The following is a 21,417-nucleotide window of genomic DNA, read 5'->3' on the forward strand; positions in this document are numbered from 1 at the left end:
GTATAAGCCTTAATTGTATCCCGAAGACCGCGTTCCTGACATAAGGTAACCACTGAACTGGCACTTACTGAACTCGCCTTCATTACCATCAGGCTTCACTCTGTCACACTCACAAGGACACAGACAATAAGGGCCTCAGATTAATCTAAATTACTCCTAGTCACAGTTCATTTGGGTTTCATTAGGAGGCGCTGTGATATTAAAAGGTTAGGCACACACTCATGAGGCCTGCTGGAGCGGATATGATTAGAAAACTGCTCTCACATTATCACGGTGCAGGACTCTGGTCCCCACCAATGACTCTGTTTCATTTGGGGTAAGCGCAGCATGTGAGGTACTTTAATATGTTATCAAAGATTTCAGGCAAAACTGCTTGTTTTTTCCTAATTCTGGCTAGTAGTTGGAATAAATAATGAGGTGTCCGACTCACCAGATCTGCCAATTCACTTCAGTACAGTTTAACCTTGCAGTTGGCCACTGCTGTTGGAACTGTGGATTATGGTGCTCTGATCACCGGGTTCTTTGATTGCTGTGTTTCTGATTGCTGGGCCTCTGATAGCAAGTCCTGAGCCATAGCAGCAAGTTGCACCGGTGTCTGCAGATCTGACAGGAAAGCAGAAAGTCACCGAAACTGACGAGTTTCCCAGCCATGAATGTGTCTGTCAGAGGACCTGACAGTGATATTTACCATGTTATAAACAGCAAATGGTTGTTCTTAAAATGGAGCCAAGGGTCAATCTACCAGTTTTATTTATGGGCAACTGAGTGAATGAATATGGTGTTGCAGAGTATCTTTGAAGATCAGAAACATTATCAGTGTGAATACTTGAAAAACTACACTGGGTTTGTAAGTATGTAAGTCATCATTCTTTAGTCTGAGCACGAGTCTCTTCTCAACCTGATTTGTAGGTGTCTGAGGAACCTAGCTGAACTTAACACTGATCTGCCAGAGAATTTACTTTAGAACAAGCAATTGATGTCATTCAAAAAGGCCACTTTGTCTCGTCATGTTTTGCTTTGACTAATCGTCTGTACAGTTAGGGGTTTGATTAGTGCGCAGCACAAACGAGCAGGAATCCTATTGGTACTTTTAGACATACAAGTACAATACATATAATCAGGTCAATCATTATATGTGTAATCTCTAACAAAAAGTAAATAATGTTTTAAAGTTTATTTTAGTTTTAAATTGTACTGAATCACAACTTATAAATAATTGGTTTAGATGTAAAATTGCACATCTTACATGTGTCCTGACAGATCTAACATTTAAAGGTTTATTTTAGCATTTAAACACTTTTCAAGAACTTTATCCACATTTATGATGTAAATATACACTTGGATTAGAGAATTCATCAGAAAATGCACTTTTCACAGTGTTGTTATTCTTTAATTACTTTAATACATTTTTTTGGAGGTATACTTTTGGTTTTCAGAGTCAAGTGTATGCACAATTACAAGTAACATGTCACTGGTCCAAATATGCATATAAATGTAAGCATTAGCTCCCCTGCACAGCATGATTAACACAAGATTTAGCTTGTGTACTGATTTTATTTTCAATCATTAATAGAGAAAAGATTTTCCTATGTAATAGAGTCAATAAACAAAGCATAACAGCTTAAGCTTTTAAGGTTTTTGTTAAAACAGTATGCACGAATTGAATGGCTAAATTCAGATACACAAGATGTGGAATACAAAAGAAATCTCCCACTGTCTTGTTTGTTATTTGAAAGATCATGTGTTCCATCCTATGATTTAGGGTGGTTTGCAAAGGCCACCTGGAGACAGAATCACTCTCTACAGACAGAGATGCTCTGTTCACAGAACTATCTGTTCAGCCTGCCCCACACTGTGATAACTCAGAGTCTGGTATTATTAGTACAATTTTCACAATCCAGTCTCCTGCCGGCTCCAGTGATGTCTCTGGCACTGCCCCATCCTGAGGGAAAACCCCACAGCTGGAGCGTTTGCCCAGAAACACAGGTGGCGAAAGTACACATTGGCCCATCTTCAAAATCGCCCCGACCCCTCCCTGACTCCCCTCCACTCTTTACGAACTCCACTCAGTGCAGGTTGAGAGGAACTGTCTATCATTCCCTTCTCATCTACATGCACTGGGAAACTGCAAAGGATTCATACTTTCAAGAGCAACAAGACAAGAAAGCAATAATGAATTAAAAAAAAAAAACAGAAAGTACCCCTTGCTAAGTTTTATCTCATATTTGGGAGCAGATTTTCAAACTTATCTGAATTCAAAGCAGTTTTCCTGCTGTTCAGTTTAACACTGGTGTCTTTTCAAGTCAAAAACGCAAGAGACAGGATAAATTTGATTTTTAATTTTCTCTGAGAGGACTGTGAAAAGATGCTACCGTGAAATCAAGACGGGGAAGTAAGGAGTGAAAAGTGAAGAGTGATAAACCACATTGAGAGCCATGTTGTTGTCCGGCACCATCTGTATGACCACTAAAACACACGGTAGTGAATAAAACAGATGCCAAACAGGACTGCTGTTTTAATGACCTCTTACTTTGACCTTCTGTGTGCATCAGAGCTTCATGCTCATGCGGGGTGACAAGCTCCGTGTCCTCAGCCCCATAAGAGCCTCCTGTCATACCTCAGTGACAGAATTCTTCTTTCAGCACTAAAGTGGCCCTGTCACATCCGTGCAGACCTCCCCCTGGTCACATAGTCATTGGTGCTCCACACTTTGACAAAGACAGATGACCCAGACAGGCTTACAGCCTCTAGTACTGATTCAACATTGGCACCTTCTCCTCACAATTCAGCACCACTGCAATATCACCTTCACATAATTTTAATGGTCATACATCTTCACTCAATGTAGAACTCACAACCTTTTATCACAATTCAATGCTTAAACCATCTACTTTGATTCAACACTCATAATGTTGCTTACATGTTAACTCCAGCATCCTGTGCTCACAATCAGCAATGCTGGTACAAATACTGTCACAATATTGCTACTAATGTATGCAAATGCGGGACCCTGTAGCAATATAGATAGTCAATGCATTTCTGTACTGTGGAATGCTGGCTGCACAGCAGTGATGGCAGAACTAGAGTGGGGAACGATGTTTCAATAAAATCAGACATCTAATACATTATTCACAACTGGTGAAAAATTACAAATCAAAATCTATCAAGGAACTAAATGTAAGGGCATTTATCTATTTCTTGTTATCTTCTGTCAATCACAAAACAACAACAGCAACAACAACAAAACAGTGTGCTATCCAGGAAGTGTGTGTGTGAATTATCATGTTGTGCTTACCTTATGTCACTGTGATGACATATGTACTATTTTAGGCCTTACGTAAGATCATATGTTATCCATTTCCATCAAGCTTTGCATGCATGGATTATTTGCCTAGAGGTAGGTGCTGTGCAGATCCATTGATGTTCTTGGATGTGTTAAAAGTCATTTGTGTCTATTATGATGCCATCCAATTGGTCTTCATGTCTGAGCAACACCTGTTTGATACAGGAATGAGCAGACCATGTATAGCATATTGTACAACAGTAGGTTTTGTGTTATGGTGTGTTGTTTATGTATTGAACAACTGAGGGCCTAATTTCTGCATTAACAAATTAGTACAATCCTATTTTCACATGTTACACATTGCCATTTACTTGTTGAACAAAGACTAACATTTTTACATTTTTTAACATGAAGATATTCCTTGCCATGTAGTAAGCTGTGTTTTTTGATGTAAATTTGTGTTGTGTTTAAAAGTAAAACACACATTTGTTCTGGGAATGCTGGTTTATTTTTGTAGAAATTGGAACAAAACAGTTTTGGGTAAATCATTTCAAGCACACGGGGATCTGTGTCTGCTAAATTTATGCCCCCCTGCCATCAGATATGAGCCTGTTAGTGTGCTGGATTGCTTACATTCCAATATTTCTTTGGAGCTACCTTTTGCACTCAGGGAATAGAAAAGGGAAAATCAAGGAAGTGAGATGTTACTGTTTTGTTTTTATGGCCAGAATTTGGAGGGAGTAAGATTTTTGATGGTTTTTATGATTCATGAAAGGCCTAAGGCGAATCAGTCAAATCTTTGAGCAGATACTCTCAACCTGTGGTAAGAATGTATAACTTCTGTCATTGCATCAGTTGACAAGCTTTTGAAACTCCCACTTATTTTTTTTTCTCAAATACAGACACACTCATTTTTTCCTCTTCATGATTTGAACAGATAGTGACATGCTAGTTTGTTCAGAGTTCTTTGCTAGTAGCTCCTCAGCTAATTGTGTCTCTGTGGTACAATAAATTAAGTTCGTGTACTAATTGGCAAGTACATAACATATAGGTAGCACATCAGAAATATATGCTGGTGATTTTGTCCCCAACCACTGTGTCTGAAAGTCTGTCCTTTTTTGTAGCTATATTTCAGTGGTGATCAAACTGACCAGATGTCTGAATCCTAATACTGCATGAACATAGTCATAAGGACATGGTCATCCCATCATATACACACCATTGCAGTGACCACTACAATGACTGTGAAACTAAATGTTTATAAGAGGTCCAAAACAAATGTTTGTTTTGGGTTGCCTTCTGCTATGAAATATGTCCTTGGAATGAAATATGAAATATGTCATTGGAGTGCTTAACTGAAGTCTTTATTGTAACATCAGTGCACAATGTGTGTGAAGGACAAGTGTTTACCATCTTATAACAATATGTACAGGATTTGAGAAAGCTGCTGCTGCCACACAGTACTGTTGTCTGTAGGTTCAGTTTAATTTTTATCTACATGATGACAAAGGAAGAGTAAAGCGCACAAGGCAGCAGTCAGATAAAACTGTATGCATTCTGCATTTGTTTTAGTAATACAAAATATTTGTAACTGTGAAAAACACCTTTACAAGGTTCCGTTAATGTGGCAATTATTTCAGATCTCGCAGTTAGCCAGTGTCTCACATCAAACAACATCACCAAGGAGGAGAGTAATGACTGGAAGAGGACTGTGAGCACAAGCTTACTGTTCCTAAATTTTATTTCCACACGAAGGCATTCTGAGGCACTTCCCGCAGCTATTCCCAGCATTTCTTCACTTGTTAAAAACAAAACCAGAGTGATAAATTTTCTATTTAAAATGGAAAAGCGGAATTTATCTGAAACGCTGTGCAAAATGAAATCACTTCAGTTACGTGTGATACATTCCTTCCATCCCATGTGAAACGGCTTAGGAGACAGGCTCTTAATCCACGTTCTCTGGATCGTCAGCTTCACTGGACCTGCACATACAAAGAAACCCCAGCTACTCCAGTCACATTACTCACACAACACTGAACATTTTAAAAATGATACTTTTTTTCTGTCCAAAAAAAAAAAAAAAAACAGGAGTGGTGGGTTACACACTTTCGAGCAGATTAATTACACAGTGAAAAGACCCTCTGAAGTGAAGCGCCCTGGGAGCTCGATACTGTCCGAGGAAGTCTAATTAAACCACATACCAGAACCACGATGGGGAAGGGGCGCGGGAGTGCAGAAGTACTGAGTACAGACCGGTTAAAAAAAAAAAACACCAGGGACATGTTGGGGGAGCAGATATGATGAAAGCAGCTGACTTTTGGGTGATCTGAGGGACTAATAGACAGGTGGATGACAGGTGGTTCACGAGAGTGGCATTATCAGCTCAGGCAGTACAAAAACAAAGTGGCATCTGGGAAGACGCTCTGGTTGAAAACAGGAGCAGCTCCTCTCCGTTTCAAACGCAAAGGAACATTAGCCTCGTCTTTATTCACACTTTCCTTTGAGCCAAGCGAACTGAAGCTGACTGTGATTTCAAACTCTGCAGCAGGAAGCGTAGCAAAAAGCGAAACAGGATGGAATCTTTTTTCCTCAGAATTAATTGTCACAGACGGCCAGTTTAACAGCAATCTGTGAAACCCCCCCACCCAGTTGCATCCGGGGGCATCCGGTTGGTCCGAACCTTGGGTGTTCTGCTAAATTGATTTTGGCAGTCTTGTCATGCCCCTTCCCAAAGACAGGTGTCCAAATTAATTTGACGGCTGAAGTCAATGTTGTGAGAAACAGGCATCCTGTGCCATTCAAGTTGGCGAGGGGGTTGATGGGAATTAATTGGAGACAACTTGGAATGTCGGTAGATATGACGGCTCAGAGGGACGGCTGTATTTATTTGAAAAACCCACGGCTCAACTGACTCCTCGTACGCCACGGCTGTCTCCCGCCATCGACTCGTCTGACACTGTCGTATATGTGCGCGGCGTCTTCACATCTCAACAAGTCTGCCCCTGGAGGAATAACTCGCCCCTCCAAAAACAGAAATGATGCATGGAGGATTAAAAAAAAAAAGATCGGAGGGTCCTTTTGAAAGCAACACAAAGCAAGGCCATTAAACTACAGAAACACCAGACAACTACAGCTTTAACAGCTGCAGGATCAAAACAAGAACCCATTCTGCTTGTCAGATTAAACAGCGCATTATAGGAGACTAACACACAGTGAAACATTCATCTATATTTCTTAGACAATCAAATGAATGCTACTTGTACAATCACCTACTGGCAAGGGTTCATTCCCGGAAAGTAAACCTGTATAATAAATTCTACACCTCTGACTTGTCACTGATAACAGACACAGTAGGTAGACCCACTAATGATACTACCCTGAAGATACCCCTGTTAATGCCAGTGTTCCCATAGCTGTCTTAGATGCAGTGGTTATTTTTATGGAAAGAATCCCCATTCCTCAGCCAGATTTAAGATTTACTTGAAAAACTCACTAATTATAATTTAATGGTGAAAAAAACATGAATACACATTGGAAAAAATCTGAACTTCTTATACCAAAAAGAAATACTCTTCATTCCTTATTCCACATAAGTGGTCCCACTGAATTGAATCATAAATGTTCTGATTAGAAGGGCAAAGAGGTCTGAGATGTGTACAATAGGCTAATATAATTTAAAATTCAATATGGACCTAGCCAAGCAATGTAGACCTACAAAGGTGAGAAAAGGACCATTTAATTTTCCTCACAGGAAGGTCCTTGCTGTTTGTAGTTCTTTGGTTGGTGGGCATCCTGTCTGTAACATTACAATAGATGCAGAAATCAAAAATGCAATTAATTGATTTTTGTATTCATCCCCACAGGGGAAATTTGGTTGTCACCATCTTTAAAAAAAAGAGTAAATGAGATAGATCATTTTTAGATCTCAAACATATCATAAGATGAATAATGAGATCTGCACTCTTCAATCAGTGATTTGATTTTGACCCCGAGACACAGACATGACTTGCTTATACAAACTTCTACAGTACCATTTGCAGGCCATATAGCCATCATCTGGAACATGACAGCATTTACAACAGAGATGTGCTCTGTTTTGACATTACAAAGCATTTACATCCGCAGCTGGGATCCCCGTACTTAGGAAGATTACATGTTTCTGGGCACTGCAATTTAGAACTGTGGCAGTTAAGCTTAAAAACATGTCTCATTAGGGACCTCAGTAATAAAGATGAAAGCCTCCTCAGTTGCACATCTGCCAAAGCACTGCTGTTCTTTTTTCAACAATATCTAGAGGGTTCTGCTCGCTTTCAGGACTTCCGACTGAGCCGGGAATTAATGCTCCTTCTGTCACTGAAATGTCATATCCAACAAACCTTTTCAAACACAAATATGTAGGCAATTTAACTTTAAGTTTGTAAATCAAACAAAGACTACACATGTAGCTATTAATAAGTGCTGTGTTGGAAAAACACTTAAATCCAGGATACAACATTATCATTATTGTGTGTTTCACAATGAGGGCCAAAATTGCTTGCTTTTTCCACAAAAGTGTTTCCTTGGCATATTAGGACAATTGGCTTTTATCCACTCAAGCAGAGCAGAGAGACTCCATCTTCTCCAAGTGAATACAGGGGTGAGCACACATCTAACACAAATAAAACAAACACAACAAGCTCACATTATCACCACTCTTGGACCCAATGCACTGCTCCCTCATGAGGCCGTCTTTGGTTTGTCATTTAATATGGGTCTAGACATAAAACATTCGCACACGCGCGCACACACACACACACACACACACATGCAAAATCAGAAGAGATGTAGCATAGCTGATGTTAAATTTTGGAAAAGGGTTTTTGAATTCAAGGAATTCGTCTCTACAACCTGAAATGAAGGATCACATGCTTGTTCCCTATTCTTGAAATTAACGTTAGCCATTTTAAATCTCTTCTGCTTTTGCATCACAACTGACTGTAAAAAAATGATACATAGTTCTGTTTTAAATATTACGCTTCTAGATCCTATCACTTCCCACACTAGAGAGAATTCATCCCTAATTAGTCTTCTCTCCTGCACACACACACACACACACACACACATAAGAAGGCTGAGAAAGTGACAGAGTCACTCAGTCACTCAGTATTTTACCAGCACCTCACAAAATGCACATTGATTAAACAAAATTCAACGCTCTGATTAAAGTCAACAATGCACATAAATGCTAGAGCAGAGAGACATGGCACAGGTCTGCCGTTTATTTGGTTGAAGATGAATGTCTTGAATCTATTGTCTCCTGAGAATTGAAATGGATCCTCTCGCAGGTCTGAGTCCAGGGCAGGCTGGCGGAGGCCAGCAGGCTGTCTGCCTCAGCTTTAGCCACTGCAGCTATTTGACAGGCCTCATCTCCCAGCTTGCACTGGGCTGAGGACACACACAGCCAGCAGAGCCACACCCTCAGATCACAGCAGACATGGGAGAAAGGAGACATTAGCGAACAGGCTACCTGCCAGGGAGCACTGAACATAGAGACCCATCTGTTCAGGAGACTTGAGGATGGAAGAATTATCACTGATGTAAGCAAGTTTTCAATCTCATCTTGCTCATGCGATATGAAGTGCCAGCTTCACTGTCATAGTTACACTATTACTGATACCACTCAACATGAATAATCCCTAATTACTGAATTGGCTCTGTATTTACCTAGCAATTATTTATAGTGAAACTGCAATCCACTCATCCTGATAATATCGTCAATGTGTAAAATTAGTATGTGTGCAACTGTATGCAATTTCACATCCAACGCTTAGGCTACAGCATTGCTATTATCCCCCTTTAATATGTCACAGTTAAGTATACCGTTCAAATTCTGATCCCACTAACTATTCAGCACTTAATATGTAAATACAGAGTAATTAGTGCACCCTGCTGTGCTTCCCTTTTGTAATTCTCATCCACTATGGAGTCCACCTTTGCAGCTTGCACAAACAGATTTGTGTGACCGAAAAATAGTGCCAAATGCTGCTTGTTGGAAATGCTCACTATATAGAGAAAATGAGTAAATGTGGCTGTCAAATGCAGGTTTACATAGAGTACCCAACCTTGGGGTGGGGTGGGATGGGATGAGACTCTCTGACGGACAGTAGGACCCCCTCCAGGTGGAGGCCCGCAACGGGCATCGGAAGCACCTGCCCTTTCATGTATAGCGTGCGCGGCCACATCATCTTCAAGCTGACCTTTCTGCCCAGACATGAGAGGCACGTGCACAGAGGCGAGCCCCGTGGTCATCCCCACTGACTCCTGTTTCACCTGCTTGCCACGCAGGAAGTGCAGACCCCTGAGTTCAGAACTGGGTTAAGTAGGAGGGCATGCTGCTCTGGGTAAAGCAGCGAGAGACGGCAGAGGAGGGGTGTGTTTGAGATCGCAGGGGTGCCTCCTGGCACAACCTCCCTGCTGGGCTGAGGAGAAGGGAAGCTGCCTTCTTGCCATATGTCAATCGCTTCCTCGCTCGCAGAGAAACACCTGTCGTGTCTGGGCTGGATTCACACGTGCGGCTTAAGCTATTATGGTTGAAATTTTGGAGATTAGACCTTATAATGGGCTTTACCTGCATTTTGTAGGGCCTTAGTGAAAGTGCCGTTTTACAGTCAGTGGTGATTATGCAGCTAATGTGATAAATTTTCATCTATCCATGCCCTGGCTGTTATAGTGCGGTACAGAAAGTACCCAAGTCTGGATATAGGAATGTTGAACCCCTGACTTTCCAAAGGTCTTGGGTGGAACTTGTTAGACTGCACCCTGCTGTACAAGCACGTCAAAGTTCTGGTCCCATTGAAGGAGACATTTCTTTGACTCGCATCACTGGTGACCCTCTCATTAATGCCGTGGGAGCCCAGCTCAAACGGCATGGATTATAATATCTGAAATATGCATTTTTCAGTGTCATTAAGATGGTTCCTACTGAGTTTGACAGATGTGCTTTTTTTCTAATTAGAGTTTTAGGAAAAGAGAATTAAAAAAAAAAAAACTGGACAAGGCTTAAATACTGATTTACTGAAAAGGAGCTGCAGACTTGAATATGGAAGGAAAAGCAAGGACTGAACATGGGCGGGATGGACATTGGGTAGCTGCCAGCAGAGGGGGCTGTTGAATTATAAGTTTCGAATGTCCTCAGCAAATCTGAATGAATTTTCTGTCCCCAGCTTTTTTGTGTTTATTTTACGTTTAAAAAAGGAAATGATATTAATTTGAGGTGCAGGAAAACAGCTGAGAGATGATTTGGGCCTACAGTTGCAGTTGTGTTCATCATTGAGTGCTGGGGGAAGTAAGGAGCAAGGATTTGTAATGTCAGATCAGCTAGCAGCAGCTTTGTGAGCTCGGCAGGGAGCCCCTTGTTTCCATGGAGAATCAGGTAAATGGAAACCTGCCTGCAGAACTCTTGCCCACCTCTAAAGCAAACTGCATCAACAGTAAGAGGTCACAAGAAACTAAGATCAAATGACAGACTCATGCATACAGTTAAAGAAAATATATATTGGGCAGCTTCCTTCTAGAAGATGTCATTTGAAAGACAACAGAAGACTGTGAACAATAGTTTTCTTTAGCAATTATATTTCCCAAACACATTGTAAAGCATTATATGTACAAATTAACAGGGTCTCAAAGCTATGCGCAACATCTGAAACATCTTGCATAAAATCTATAAGCATAGTTACAAGTGTTTGACTATCCTCTAATTTCTAGGTGTAAAATCTTAGCATCTCTGCCAAATCGCTCCCCTAATGCCTTTGTGTCTCAACATTTCAGCAGACAGTTTACCTCATTCTAAATACTGTCAGAGAAAGTACAATACAGATGGATTACTAATGAATTTGGTATCTGCAGTCAGGGTATGTGCACATATGTTGTATTGAACACATTCACAAACATTAATACCAGCTTAGTTTAATTTAATGCATTTGGGTGTAAAGTATGTGACACATCTCAGATGATATGCAAATAGTTACTCTTGTATTTTAGTCAGTATAGAAAACAGTAAATGTGAATTTTATGAAACATTTCTCTGGCAAAATACAAGAAATGAAAAGTGATTTGATCTGGATAGCAGTAAAGGGGAATCAATGGTTAAGAAGTAAATGTGTTTTGTGGATGTTCCAGGGTGATTATTTTGAGACAATTCCCTTGCCAGCAAAGACACAGCATTAATCACTTTGCCCCAGTATATGAAAGCTGGCATTTTTCAGCAATTTAGATACATTTGGATTATGGCCATACAAATTAGGGATGCATACCTTTACCCAGTCTTCCACTTTTGGTGTGGAGAAAAGAGAATCTGAGATATGAACCTCCATAAATCCCTTCTTGCATCAGCTTAGGAGCTGTAAAGGGTCTATACCACTCTTATCCTTCTAGCCTTTCCCATACCTTTGAAATACAGCTTCTTCACTCTGATAGAGAAAGTTTACATTTTCAGTAAGTGAACAGTTATCAATACTCAATCAATACTTTTGTTTAAAAGCTACTTACATTCACAGAAGAGTTTCTGTATATTCATGGTGCCATGACCAGATAGCAGGGAAATATATATATATATATATATATAATATATATATATATAATGTTATTAATAGTATAATAGTGTATAATATTGAATGAATATTTGAATAATAGGATAATATTTGATTAAGAAATTAGCAACACTAGAGACTAGGCATATAATTGTTATGTCTTGTAATAATCATTGCAATCTGTATAATAGTGTTTAGATGTCTGGGATGATAAGGGATTTATTTTGATATTTCTGTTTGGTGTTCAGAGCCCCAGTAATAATTAGAGGAAATTAAGGTAAATTTCATTGGCTTCTGCTGGCTTTAATTGTATTTATGTGACACATGGGCATTACATGGCCATGATGAATTCATAGTGCGGAACAGATTCCTGCTGTTTCTGGTGTGCCTTCACAAAGTGAAGGGCCCAGCTTCTGTCTCTGTGTTCCTGTCTCTCCCCTTGGCCCCGTTGGACATTGACTCAATTATGTCTGTTTAATCCCAGAACTGCAACCCCACCCCTCCCCCCAGTCTTTGAGTGTCAAGGCAGAAGTGTTTCTCTGTGGAGATGGACAGGATTCACTGCATACAGTGACACTAATCTCCGACTCCACTTTAACAAGAGGACTCAGACCTACTCCATGTCTCCTTCCCCCTTTATCATTATAGCTGAGAACTGCAGGTCTCCTTAGAAATTGGGCCTTTTTTGGAGAGTATACTGTGCATTTACTGCCAACTGTAATTAAATCAAATCTGCGACTAAGGCTTTAAAGATAAAGCTATTTTCAAAACCCTGATATTTCTAGGTCAGAAAATTACAGCTTGGCACTGCTTTGTGAGCATCAAAAGAATCGATTAGGACACGGAAGCCTGTGCCAGGTCTGGAACGATGGGGAACCAGCAGCCTCAGCGTGATTTGTGTGCATCGGCTGGGAGCGTGGCTTTGCTCCTCTATGGGGCCAGATACACGTGTCCCGCAGGGGCTAACTGGCTGACCCCCAGGAGACAGGCCTCCTGCATCCACAACCACTGGCCTGGGGTCTATGTAGAAGATGCTGCCAAGCACAGAAAGACAGATAGAAATGCTCAAAATAAGATTAGGCTTAAAATATTCAAATCCACATTCATTATATGGCAGGGAAGTATGGGGGGTCTTTAAACACAAGATCTTGAGACAGCCTCAGGAAAACAAGCAGCCTATAGAATCCTTACATACAGTTGTGCAAAGGGAGTCGTGGACAGAGGGAAAAATCTAACAATACATGCAGGACCGACTTAGGTCAATATCCATCAATCCATCCATCAATACACTACCACCCCATAATATAGCTATCTAGCTGCTGTAAAAACGGAAAAACCGACAAAATTAGATGAAGTATAGACTCAACAAGACTTTCCAAATGGAAAAGGTTAGGCTCACAATGCCAGTCTAAAGAAGGCAAGACCGAGCAACTGAAAAAATATGAAAAAACATACTGTATCTCAGCCTGAGACACAGTCGGTGACACTAAAATGGCATTAAATTGTTATCATTAACATGTGATTATTATTAGTAGTATTGTTATTAGGGTTATTGTACCTGTTATTATTCATTATCATAATTGTTTCAGTGTATTTATTTATTTTTTACTGATTGGATTCTCTTTCTTTGTTTTCATGATTTGTGGTTGTTGCTTTGGCAACATGCACTCTGTAGAGCATTTTGAATCGCACTGAAATGAATTCAGAGAGAGAGAGAGAGACTGAGAGAGAGAGAAAGAGAGAAAGAGAAAGAGAAAGAGAGAGAGACTGAGAGAGAGACATTATCAAGAACGGCCCATGGGAGAAAATAGCTGCACCCTCTCTGACCTCCTAATTCAAGGCTGACCTGGGGAGGAAAGGTACAAGGCAGTGATGAGAGCTGAGTGGAGGAGTGTGTTGTTTATGCCTGTAAAGCACATCATGCACGCACACAGAAATTTGTGCAGGTGGCATGTTCTCTCCCTACACTGTAGAAGATTCTTATCCATATCATCTTCTACATTAAGTATAAATTTCCTTTGATTAACCAGACAGGAATTTGCACACCAGTCGCTGGAAATTAATCACACCCCCTCCACACCATCATCTCTTAAAATATCACATAATGTCCCCTTCATCAGGTTTGACTTTATCACAGAAGACACATCATGTGTAACCACTCGAGGAGATCGGCTGTAGTCGTTAAAGACCTAACCCCCCTCACACCCTTCCAATTAACCCTACCACTGTATGAATATGACCAATCTATGCACAATCCACTGCTGTGTTTATTCGACAGGATGATTGGAGCTGGACTTGGCTGACTGAGATTTACTACAATTGTTGAAAAAAAAAGTATGGATGAAAAAAGAAATAGCCTGTATGGAGGCACAGCTAGGGAAAAACGAACTTAATTCCATAAACTACAATGAAACTTTAAGTACTGATACCATGTATCTGAATCAACATTATTCAATAATTAGATTGTCTGTGTTTGAAAAGTGTTCTACAGACATGCAAATGGATATATATATTTTTTGGCCATCAATATTTCTATACTTTCTGGGGAAGTAACATAGGCCACTGTGACTGGTTAGAAGGACCATCCTTAGTATAGTCCCAATCTATATGTACAATCTGCTGTCTGGTGCAAGGGAGGATGAGAGGAAGACAGAGATAGAATGGGTCCAACTGAAGCTCAGGGCTTCTGTGGCCATATCAGTCCTATCTCATTGGTCTCAGATCCTTAGTGCCATTTACTGCCTTAGTGTCAGTCCTCTGATTGGGGCTTACTGTACCCTAACAGCTCTGGGCCTCCATGTGCATTACACAGGACAATTGAAGATCATTCCGAATCACCCCACCACACCACTCAGCAGAGGGGACGCCTTTCTTCCCCACAGTGTACAACACGGGAGCCCGAGGACATGATGAAACACATGCCCGCACTACAGCAAAGGCCATTTTGCAAGAGTAACACATTGCACAAGATGTATTGTACTCAAGTCCTTTTGGGAGGCATGGGCCACATTCCCGATAGGAGCTCAATCATGTCTTTCTCGTTTTTCATCTTCAAATCTCAGCCTCCAGAGTGAAGTATCACTCTTCGGTAGATCAGTGTGGCTCACAAGCGAGACCCCGGCAGTTTACTGCCTGATGTGCCACTGTAAAATGAATATTGTCAGTGACAACTCAGGCTGAGGGCATTTTTTTTACATTATTAGATAAAGGCAATCTCACCTCCAGGGTTGTGCAGCAGGAGAGATGCATGTATATGACTGCGATAAGAAAAAGTGAAGTTCTTAGGGCTAGTGTCTATAGTACTCATTACACCACAAGCCGGTATTCAGCCGATCAATAGAGGCCTCTGCTGAGGGACCACCACTGGCAATTCAATAATACACCAACCGAGGTGCCCCTGGCAGAACAACCATGTCTGAATTACAGATGATTCCACACCAAGATCAATGCTGTATGCTGAAACCATAGCCCAACAAGTGTCTGCCTCCCCTCTACCGGGATGTTAACCCTTTGCTGTTCATCTTTTAGGATTTTTATTGGAAGTGGTGTTTAGCAAGAGACAACAGAATCCACCTTTCAGTGTATCAAGGCCAACCTACTGAGGTAAATGTAACTTGCTTTTGTTGTGCAGTTTCAAAGCCTTACTCTCAGTACAGAGGTTCCTGCTTCAGTTGCCAGAGCTCTCATCTGTTTTTTTTTAACATTATTAAAAGTAATATGCTAGGACTCTCCCTATAGAGAACTGGACCAAGAGCCACTCACTTGACCACATGAAACAAAAAGCACCTATTAAGGAAGAAACAGAAGAACAATTCTTATGTTGTCTTTTGTGGTTGAATTTCTGCTGTCAAGATGGCAGCATTGTGATGCTGTTGTTTTAATGAGCACTTTGAGAATACTGAGGGTAATGTTAAATTAGCATACAGCAGAGGCTGCTGCTCTCTTCCGAAAAGATATTGTAGTACATTATCAGCTAGTATTAAGTGTTACGCATAACAATATTGCCGGGGACAAATGACCAAAGCGTCAAAGACGGTCCTCTTCTTCATCCCTCTTCATCCTCCAGGATGCATGAGTCCATCCTCTGATGTATGAGTGCAGGTCTCTTTGACAATGCCCTGCACTACCAGTTCCTTTGGCCCCTCTTCTTCTATGGATTGTCCAATGATGAGATCCAGAGGTGAAGAGGGACAAGTAGCCACTTGTACTTCCTCTGTAACTGGATTGACAGTAACAACACAATACACAAATGCTAGAAACCCAGAAAGGAAGAAAGACATGGGGATGCAGACTGCTGGTACTCCTGTTAATGTTATTGGATTGACAGTTTTTGAGTGAAAGGGGATTGCATCACTAGAATTGTTTTATATACATTTCTTTGACTTTTTTATTGGGGGAAAGCAATGTCTTTAAATAGAAATGACAACTTGTGGCAAGAAATACTTTGAAAAAATATTTTACTTTCATAAAAAATATACTTAGATTCTGATGTTTACAAGCATACAGTTGGAAAAGGTACAGTATAACCAAAAATAAATCTCCTCAATTTAATTACTAATACTATACTTTTAAGAGGAAATGTACAATTATTTGACAGTTGTGAAAACAGCTGTTTTATATAGCCTCCTAACATTGAGAGCATATTTTATTTGTAGCTGAATTCACATATCAACATCCAAATTATAGGCTATCCTTAAGAATTTAATTTTGTGACTTTGTCACTCTGACAGTTTTACAATATTAGGACAGCATTTACTTGTTAATAAAATGAAAGATGTGGTAGAAAAAAAACAGCAATCCAGTGGTGTTTGAAACATTGACTATAATTGATTGCTTCCTAGGGAGTCACAACATGTTTTTCATTGGAGAGCTTTTCTGCTGCCTCTTTGAAAGTAAAACAATGGCCTGTCCAATAACAATAAAGAAAACACATTGCAATTCCCCAGGAAGCAATCGATTTCAATCAATTGTTTAAATACCACCAGATAACTCTTGTTATTTTACCTTCTCCCAAACAAATGTGGGAATATTGGAATATTTCTAGAAGGGCAAAGGTTACAGTTCATTATCCAAACAACACATTTCTGTGAGGCATGCTCTGCTTTCATTCAATCAGTTATATTCGAAGGACTCTTCTTGCCTCTGTTTGTTTTCAGTGCTTCTGAGCTGAAAGATTTTTTTTTCTCTGAGGCTGTTGGACACATCTCTTTTTCATTCAGGATGATTCGGGTCTTATAGGCAGTGGAGCTCCAAATGAAGGGCCAAAATGGGGGTTTGTGTGTTAAATGTTTTTCTCCAAATGAATTGAGATATGTTCTTAGCTAAGATTTTCAAACATATTGTACTTTTTAAACACATAAGTACTTTTTTATACATCCTTTATTAAGTAATAGAGAGAACTTGACATTTGTGTGTGTTTGTGTTTGCGTTTGCGTGCGCGTGTGTGTGTGGAGGTTGTAGCTCTTGCCTTGCTCTGTTCATGCCAATAGGAGAGAGCGGGAGATCTCAGCTGGGTGTAGAATGGGGGTTTCAGGGAAGCAAAGTAAAGGGTATTGATGTGACCATGCAGTGTGGGCAAAGCTTTGCTGTGTATGGTAATTCAGCTTGCTTGCCTGTAGGGAAGCCTGTCTTCAGGCTGGGATGGGACACAGTGGTGTCGTTAGTTGTCAAAGGGGCTGGGAGAGGGTTAAAAAGCAAAGCATCAGGCTTCCTGCCTTCTGTTCATTTTAAAGCCTTTTTTAAAGCTACCTTAGTTTTCCATCTTTATCTTATCCTTGTGATTTTGGTGGATTGAATGGAACCTGCTAGGGAGTGGTGGTTGTGGGGTGGCACAGTGTTTGTGACAATAGCACTAAAGCAACAACCCTTCTCTGATAGCAATATATTAGCAAGTTTCATTTTGCACCACTGTATAGTTTTTAATTATAATTAAAAAAAAATCACAAGAGAAAAATAATTTAATATACAACAGTTAAAATAAGACAGTGTTGTAAAATATACTTAACATTACAGGCAAAGCAAGCATATACAACCTTTGAGTAAAGGTGACATATCATTTGGCCATTAATAGCAGTGGATCACTTCATGTCATGAATTTACTATCTTGTATTATTGTGTCTCACCCCACTGCATCTTGTCCTTATTTAAGGTGTCATTGCTCTATTGTATAAAATGGTGGTAACTTTTATCAGTTTCTACAGATGCAATCATGTAATACATACAATAGAATACATTAAAGTATTTTTGTAGCTGTTTACACATTTCATACCCATATTGACATGTTGGAAACATTTCTGATGTGTTGTTAATTAGTCAAAGCCTGTATGTGTGACAGACCATTATTTGCTTAAAGATTTTTTTTTTTTGAAAAACAAACAAAAATCAGTACCAATACAGAGTACTGAAACATTATTGAATATATGTACACAAAAAAGCCCAAGGCAGCTGAACAAAATGACCATCTCCAAAACTAGATTAATCACAAGATTAACTCAATATTTAAGATGTGCTGAAGGAAAACATTAAAATAGAAGTGGATTATGCTGCAACATTCTTTTACCTTATATGTCCTTATAGTCAAGAGCATTATTTGCTGGTATGGCATTGTTGAACACTTTATTTTGGAGATGGTTTTGTTTGTGAGTGTGTGTGGGATCAACTTTACAAAAAGAAATCATTTGTGTAAATTATGGATGAATGTCTTTAGAATTGATTGCCTAACTAGCCTTTCAATGTCATTTCAGGATACCATTTCAGAATGAGGGAAAACATTTAGTGGCACCTTCTTCTCCAAGCAACATTCACAGGTCCTTCAAGTCTTCCAAGTCCCGAGAAACCCTCAACAACTTCTGAAAAGATGTCTGCATTCATCCATTAAGGAGTGGTTTCATACTGAGGTAAGCAGCTGTGCACTAGATCAAACTTTTGTTACAGTTCATTTGGACATGCATAATAAAGGATTAATAGGAGACATATCTCACAAATTATCATTCACACACTGCTAGATCTGCATACAAGACCATTGCCCCCAAAACAAAGACCAAAGGCCTTAAAGAGGGGCCTATACAAACAATGCGACAGTTGACTTATATCAAAGGCAGGGGAGCAAGAGGCAATGTGGTTCCAAGACTGATTAAGACAGAAACTGAGAGACTTTTATATTGAATGTTATATATAAAGCGTACATATCACCACATATGAGAATGCTTATTGCAATTGTTAAAAATAAATTGAAGATTTTTTATCAGTACAAGCCCACATCCAGCAGCATAGTTCGAAAGACTTGCTTATGATTACTGTCAAGAGATGTCAAGTCCAGAGATGTATTTTGCTGAGAGGCAAATCAAGCCTGAGGAATTAAGAGGTCAGCTGGAAGAAAAAGCTGCAGCCACAGAGCACTGCAGGTCCCCAGGAAGAGGGCAGAGAAAAGTAAGGAATGACCTTTGACCTAGCTTTTCCACCTATTTGTTCTCATCTTGCTAGTCATTGTCCTCACATGTTGCCCTACTACTTTTTGAGTTGTCATGAACACAATGTGCAACCCTGTCTAGCAATAGAATACAACAGCCCTGTTATCATAAAGGTATCATTTTTCCCGATAACATCCACTACACATAATTTGCAAGTAGACTGCTTGGCAATTTTTACAGTGGGAGCAGGTAAACGAGCAAATGTTCAGCCACCAGCTGAATCTCTGGAAGAGGATTGGAGACCGATGCCCAGGGCTTTGGGATTATAGCTGTGTGCTGTCATCAAAGATCTCCTGTTTCCATTATCGCTGTGTAATATGGCTGTAAACACATCCTCCTCTGAGACCCCTGGCTCCAGACCCCTGGCTCATCGGCATCATTGTGCCATCATTTGCACTGTTTTCTGAGACTGGTGCCTGGGTCTTGGTGTGCTCTGGGGTGAGCAGTGTCAAAAATGCCCATTAAATCTGGGTTGTTGTTCCTTTCTGTGTCATTCTCAAAGTAAACTGAAAGCAAACTCAGCAAACGTGGGTGAACATCAGTGTAACACTGTTGCATGCTTAATCCTTTTACAAATCTAATATTTGTAACTCTGACACACCATTGACTATAGCACGCTACTTTGATCAAGTTATTCCTTGTGACTTCATTAAACAACTTAATCCTGAAAGCTGCCTATATAAAGCATTTAGAGGTACTTGCATTTCGTGTTGATTCTGTTGGTTTCAGATAACAAATGCAAACCTTTTCTCTTGAGTCTGTTTTCACCTGAGACATTTATTTTTGGAAATTTAATGCAAAGACATTTTTCATCACAAACCCTGTGGTACAATAAAGGATTCCTTAAAGCTAAGTGTATATAATGTAGCTTTGAATCACAGCTTTGTATGAGGTTAGATTGCATGGACCAATTGGCGGGGCGGCGGCAAACAACCAAACAAACAATCTTATAGCTTGAAGGTTTAAATCTGTAAATGGAAACTATACAGTATCTGGTGTGAGAAAAAGAATTGTCACAGTGTTTGTGCTGGATGGGCATGACAGTATGTCTTTTGTTACTTCTTCAGTATGATTCTAAATGATGCACAGAGTGGACAGGGATAGAATCTCCAGAGTCAGACTGCATTTCCACTGCAGAATGACCTTAGATGTCCTCAGCTCTGACCTGGCAGACACGGTCAATAAAATCACATCTCTTCAAAGCGTAGCCAAAATCTAAGTTGGTGTCCTCTAGTACGCCATCATGGGTTTTCCTTTTTTCTCTAATAACATTAAAAAGAAAGTAATAATTGTACACACACAAAAGCACACAGATTTATACTTGCATGTAAAGGTATGTCGATCACGTTCACCAGCAAATCTGCAGTTTTTAGAAATAGAAGTGGGATCAGGGAAACCACAGTCCTCTATTGGGTTTTCTTATAAGCAGACAGACACACACACAGACACACACACACACACACACGCACACACACACACACACACACACACACACACACACACACACACACACACACAATGCAAACATGCATTAGCTATTTATGTTGGCCATGTATATGCCCTTTAAAATGCTATGTCCTTATGGACAGAAATATCTGGAGGCAAAGCACTCAGCCTGCAAAATATGCCCTTCACCTCGTCTCTTTGCTGCTACATGGTCCCAGCTGTCTGGTTTGGTTCCAGCGCTGTATGCCTGTTAGGATGTGTACACAGTGCAGGCTGGCAGAGCGGAGACTCCTCTCCATGGTATTTCTGCTGCTTGATGGTAGCAGGCTCCTATGGTACTGATAGGTCACAGACGTTTATGATGTTCACTGACACGCGCACACACACGCGCGCACACACACACACACACACACACACACAAGAATATTGAGAAAGTAACAGCTAGAAAACAAAGTCACTCAGCTACTTCAAGGCATATTCTACCAGCACCTTGCAAAATGTACATTGATCAAACAAAATTCAATGCTCTGAAGAGTAGAAAGACATCAATGTCAATGACATTTGCTCAAAGGCACATAGAATTGTTTGGTAAGACATACAATACATCTAACAATAGCTGTGGAAGGAACACTGATTTCTTATTGACAGAATA

Source organism: Megalops cyprinoides, chromosome 18, assembly GCF_013368585.1.
Source record: "Megalops cyprinoides isolate fMegCyp1 chromosome 18, fMegCyp1.pri, whole genome shotgun sequence".
NCBI classification, from domain to species: Eukaryota; Metazoa; Chordata; class Actinopteri; order Elopiformes; family Megalopidae; genus Megalops; species Megalops cyprinoides.